This window comes from Rhineura floridana, chromosome 1, assembly GCF_030035675.1.
Source record: "Rhineura floridana isolate rRhiFlo1 chromosome 1, rRhiFlo1.hap2, whole genome shotgun sequence".
In the NCBI taxonomy this organism is placed as follows: domain Eukaryota; kingdom Metazoa; phylum Chordata; class Lepidosauria; order Squamata; family Rhineuridae; genus Rhineura; species Rhineura floridana.
Genome location: NC_084480.1, coordinates 30,632,877 through 30,638,876, shown reverse-complemented (window position 1 = coordinate 30,638,876; position 6,000 = coordinate 30,632,877). Strand labels below are relative to the sequence as shown.

General features: G+C 44.0%; 1 protein-coding gene across 5 annotated transcripts in view; it reads left to right on the top strand.

Moving 5' to 3' along the window:
• The first annotated feature begins 269 nt into the window (after positions 1-269).
• The window catches only part of C1H5orf34 (chromosome 1 C5orf34 homolog), a 30,571-nt gene continuing 24,840 nt past the window's right edge, over positions 270-6,000 (top strand). Inside the window, exon 1 of one of the 5 annotated variants that reach the window (XM_061617504.1) lies at positions 270-399. The gene's annotated coding sequence lies outside the window, so the exon portion shown is untranslated. The remainder of the gene's footprint in view (positions 400-6,000) is intronic. The other 4 variants (XM_061617514.1, XM_061617487.1, XM_061617477.1 and 1 more) reach the window with 4 other exon arrangements.

Here is a 6,000-nt window from a genome sequence, read left to right as displayed (position 1 = left end):
AGCAAGCTTTGTCAATAATCCGAGCTTGGGTATGGGGGTTGGGAGATCCATACTTGCATTCAGGACGCGGGAAGAGTTCTTTGACACGTATGTTAAGTAAAAAAATAAAAAAAAATATGCAAGCGAACAAGCACACCTTCCGAGAAGTCCTACGCAAAATTGGCAGCGCGCTGCTGTCCAGCAAGGACACCGGTCTTGGAAGCCTCCTATCCAACGGGAGAAGGTCAACACCCTGCTTCCTCGTACAGGAGCAGCTACTCCATACGATCGCCCGCCCGGCGTTTCTCTTTAGCCCCGCCTCTTCGGTTTTCTCCCGTCGCGCCCTCGGGTTGGTCTTTCCCCGCCTTTCGGCGCGCCGGCTGGAAAGAAGTTTTGCTGAGCGGTTCTTCCGTACGTTGGGTAGGCTGAGTTTGATTGTCCGTCCCTTTAGGTGCATTTTCCCCCTTTCTGCTTTGGAAGCAGGACTTGCGCGGGACATGGTGCCTCGGTTCTGGCCCTGCAATAAAGAGGCGGGAGGCTCACTAGGCGGGGAGGGGCGGACTCCCACGGATAGCGAGGGGGGAAAATAGTATGTACAAGACAAGTGGGAGAAAATGTTGTTGCTGTATCCTCATTTCCTAGCCGGGCTGCTTCTGTTTGGGGTTCCTTTCAGCCAGCCGTGCCCTCCTCCACACGGGTGTAGTTGTTAGGGGTCTTGGACTCCTTACTTTTTTGGGAGCAGGGTTCCACTGTCTTCAGCATCCTACAAGCCAATCAGCATGAAAGGGGAGTGTATTAACAGCCGAGAAGAGTCTTTTAACATGTCCTTCCTGCTGCTGGAGCCAATCAGAGTGAAAGGGAGTGAGTTAGCCAGTGAGAAGACTCTTCTCAGTAGCTAACTCTCCCCTTTCATGCTTATTGGTTCCTAGGGATGTCTGTTCTTGTGGGAGAAGGCATGAGCAAGGAACTCATTCTCAACCCAGCAGCAAAAAAGGAGGGGAGGGGTGTGGCTATCACTAACATGAAGGGACTCTGCATTTTTGAATTTGTCACTATGCTACTGCTCCTCCAGCATACTACAAGGACCTTAAGCGGGTTGTTCTGCTTCTTGCCTTCCATTGACACTTTTTTGTCTGTGTCTGCTGACCATGCTCATTTCTGATTGGGTGGCTTTGTGTTGTTGTTTTGTTTTGTTTTGTTTAAACCCCTTTGCAGGGTTGTTGCTGGGGGGGGGGTAGGGTGCAGTTAAACCCAGAATGCAGAGTTTGGAAAAATATGGTGCAGTTGGAAAGCTGATAATGTGTATTTTGAAAAAACAGGATGGAATTAGACACATTAGGCAATTAAGTATTTAATTGACAGGCAATGTCAGGGACAGCATGTACACAAATTATGTAAGAGTAGAATGCACTCAGTTTCCGTCCTTAAAATAAACTGCTCAACCTGTATTAAAACACCTTCTTTTTGGCCAGAACCTCCACTTCTATACCTTCCTCTTTGGCCAGGTAACGCTTTGTCACATCCTTGTAAAGTACTCTTTTTTGTGTGCCTGTTAGTTACTGAACTAATGCAGATTCATAAATGAATCATTGCTGAATAGTAGATAAGAACTACCGACTCCTTGGAGAAACCGTCAGTGATGCAGGGTGTAAGCAAAGAGCCAGACACACTTTGTTTTATTTATTAATTTGGAATGTCTGATGGAGGATTTGTGCAGTTGGGAAAGCTGCTTTTAAAAAAAACCTGCCTCTTTGTTGCTGTTTTTAAGATGTTTTGTACTTCTGTAAAGCTTGGGGTTCCCTTGAGCATGTGGATTCCTCCATTTTCTTTCTTAGTGCTCAGTGACATTTTGGCTCAAGTCCTATTGGCATTCAGCGCTTGAGGTTGCTATTAGAAGGAATGGTATTGGATTCAACTAGATGATCAGAGTGTTTCCTTTGGGTGATGAGCCGATGATGCCATTGCTTTTGTATTAGCAAGCACCACAATGGGTAGCTATGTTGGCCCATAAGAAAAAATTGAGAATACATAATTAGGGCATTATCTTTATTAGGCCAATCAAGATGACATAAGATAGTGTGCAAGTGTTTGAGTTCTCCAAAACTTCATCAGGCTAGATGGTAAACAAAGCAAGAGGGGAGCAAGGAAAAAAAGGTGGCTGAAACCATGGGGTCTGTATCTGGTCACAATCAGTGTAGGTTATCTAATTTTATTCTCCCCACAACCCTATTAGGTAGACTAGGCTCAGACAGTGGCTGGTATCAGGTTACCCATGGCTAATCAGGGATGTGAACTGAGGTCTCCCCAGCAAAAAACCAAGACAGTCACCACTGTACTCCCCATTTTGCCCGCTCACCATTCTATGATTGTCTGCTGACTCTGACAAATTGGATTATTAGGTTAGGTATTGCTGCTCGATCAACCATTGCCTGCATTTTTGGACTCTCCTTGGGGGAATAGCTAAGGCTGTCATGGTGAGATCCTGCACTTCAACATTTACCACTTCCCAACTGATCCCTCTCTCCCACTCGTGCCTAGCCAGGGAAGGTTGTAGGACAGGCTTTCAGCTGTATGTGTGTACTCTTTCGGGTGATTTCTGACAGAATGCACATTGTAGGCCAGGAGTAGCCAATTTGGTGCCCCCTAGAAGTTGTTTAATTCATTACATTTATATCCCACCTATCCTCCAATAAGCTCAAAGCAGCATACATGATTCCCCCATTTTATTCTCACAACAACCCGGTGAGCTACATTAGGCTGAGCTATAGTGCCTGGCCCAAGGTCACTCAGTGAGCTTCATGGCCTAGTGGGGATTGAACCTGGGTCATCCTAGTCCAACACTCTAACCATACTGGCACACTGGTGGGATCACAACTCACATCATCGCTGACCATTGGCCATGCAGGCTGGGGTTGATGGGAGTTGGGAGCCTAACAATATCTGGAGAACACCACGTTGGCTGTCCTTAGGTACTTTTTTTTCTCCCCAGAGGAGTGTGAAGCCAGACACATAGGACAGGAACTCAGCTACCTGGCCACAAAAGAAGAGGAGGTAGGCCCCACGGAGCCAAGGCCTGCTTCTCCACAAGAACTGCTGCCATTTGCAGCGATAGGAAGGAGGGCCTGAATGATGCTCTGATCCTGCTAAGCAAGGCCCTGGCTGTGCTAGGCCAGTGTTATACTTGCTCAGAAAGGAGGGTGCAGATCCTTGAAGAGAGAATTTTTCTTCGGGGGATGCAATTACAGTTAAGGCAGTTTTGATCTGTAGACCAGACATTGACTTATTAGAGAGTGTGGCAGCGAAAGGACAGAAACAAAGAGTAAGAAAGGACAATCCCATCACTCTCTAATACTACTGCGCCTAGGTGTATTTTCATGAGAGTAAATTAGCAAAATTATTATTATAATTTATTATAATAATTAATTAAATTTAACTAGACTAATACAGTGGCCTAGCTGTGACTGTTCTAAGCAGTTACTCACTTTTTAAATAAATGTTATCTGGCCAGACCTTTGTTACCACTTGCTAACTTTTAATGTATTGTATTATGGGACTTTTTTTAAAAAAAATCACAAACCTATTTTTATTATAACAAAACCACACCAAAAATAAAGAAAAACACAAGAAGCTGCCTTGTACTAAGTCAGATCATTGGTACATCTAGCTCAGTGTTTTTTTCACTGACTGGCAACGTTCTCCAGGATTTCAAGGCAGGAGCTTTTCCCACCATATGTGGAGACGCCAGGGATTGAACCTGGGACCTTCTGCATGCAAAGCGGATGCTGTACCACTGAACTATGGCCCTTTCCATGGAAGAAATAAGAGAAAAATAAGAGAAGATTTAAACTTATATAATATATGTAGCTGCCCTCAGTTCTTGGGGTCATTTCCCAAAAATAGGTGTTTAACAGCTATAAATTCCCCTTTAGAGTGGTGGATAGGAAACATAAGGCTGAACCTTTTCCTGAATCTTATAATTCCACAAATGTATAAGAAAGACTCATGTACCCATGAGTGTTCCTTCTAATTCCAACTCAATATGTTAGTTGAAATAACAGTGCTGTATCCCTTATTTTCCTCAAGCATTCTGAGTTGGGAGGGGGATTTACAGTTTTCTAATAGTGCTCAAGACATCGGTGCACTAGTCAAGAAACAAACTGTACATCAGCTTTTTCAGCTACTGTCTTAATCATAAGTAACAAAATTGTCTTAGGACTTCTGTGTATACAATACCCTGTAATGGAGGCAATAGTCAAGAAATTAGAAGAAGGCTAGGACTGGGGAGGGCAGCTATGAGAGAACTAGAAAAGGTCCTCAAATGCAAAGATGTATCTCTGAACACCAAAGTCAGGATCGTTCAGACCATGGTATTTCCTCTCTATGTATGGATGTGGAAGTTGGACAGTGAAAAAAGCGAGTAAGAAAAATCAACTCATTTGAAATGTGGTGTTGGAGGAGAGCTTTGCAGATACCATGGACCACAAAAAGACAAATAATTGGGTGTTAGAACAAATTAAACCAGAACTATCATTAGAAGCTAAAATGATGAAAATGAGGTTATCATACTTTGGACACATCTTGAGAAGACATGATTCACTAGAAAAGACAATAATGCTGGCAAAAACAGAAGGGAGTAGAAAAAGAGGACGGCCAAATGAGATGGATTGATTCCATAAAGGAAGCCACAGACCTGAACTTACAAGATCTGAACAGGGTGGTTTACAACAGATGCTGTTGGAGGTGACTGATTCATAGGGTCGCCATAAGACTTGAAGGCACATAACAACAATGGAATATTGATTATAGGATTTTTTAAAGAGAGAATGTGGGGTTAAGGGATGAAGCTTCAAATCAAACTACCTTCGAGTATGAGCCTGAAATCCTAAATACACTTAAAAGGGAGTAAGCCCCATTGAACACAGTGGGACTTACTTCTGAGTAAACATGCCTAGGATTACCATTTTGGCAGAGTGAGCAGGCAATAGTCAGAGTAACTGAATAACCCAGGGATGGGGAACTTTTAGCCCTCCAGATGTGTGTTGGTGTTTTTTAACTACAATGCCCATCAGCTCTAGCCACAGTGGCCAATAGTGAGGGATGATGGAAGTTGCAGTCCAACAACTTCTGGAGAGCCGCAGTTTCCCCATCTCTGGAATAATCTCATGTACACTGCACTAGGTTCTTTGTGAGATTTGTAAATAGAGGACAGTCCACTATACAGCACGTAATAGTAATCTAGGCATGAGATCTTGAAAGTGTGAATGATGCTTGTGAAGCTCACATATCTGACAAAAAGAAAAGAAAAGAAAAAAGAGTCAGCTGACTAGATGTGGTTTCTGGCCACTGTCTCAGTCTGGATTTCTCCGTGCAATGATGGATCTAGGCATGCAGTGAGGCTGCAAGCCAGGAGAAGACCAAACACAAATCTTCCAACACCAGGTCACAAGACCTGTGGGCTTCATCATTCTTTAAATCTTGCCTGGGTTCAGCTTCTATTGGCTGACTTATGTACAAGTCTCCAACCACAGGCAAATGCCCTGTAAGTAGCGAGATTGCAGATCCTGGGTCAGTTGAAAAGGAGAGGTATAGTTGTGTTAGACGGATGAAGCCTGACCATAGAATATTCTCATTTCCGTGGTTACTTGCTGTAAGTGTCGTTGCTTATGTAGCCAAAACAGTGCCATCCACACACAAGAAACAGGTATCAAGGAGCTTAAGGGAAACCCCAAGTTTTACAAAATTAAAAAAAACTTTAGAAAAAAATTCTAAAGGGGGGGGACCCCCAAAACAGCCTAGTGAGGACTAAACTTACTCAGTGGTCACGGAATGCTGGCTGGTTGTTGGGGTATATGTGATGGAATGGTGTGGCTGGAATCCTGAGCAGAAGCAACCTAGGTCACAACATTTTGTTGAAGGTCCCACTTCTCTCTCTCCAGTCTCAGTCCTGCCGCACTGGCCCTTTTAAGGTAGAAGAGAGAGCGGTGTGTACAGCCAGTGCAGTTGCTGGATTTCCACCCCCCG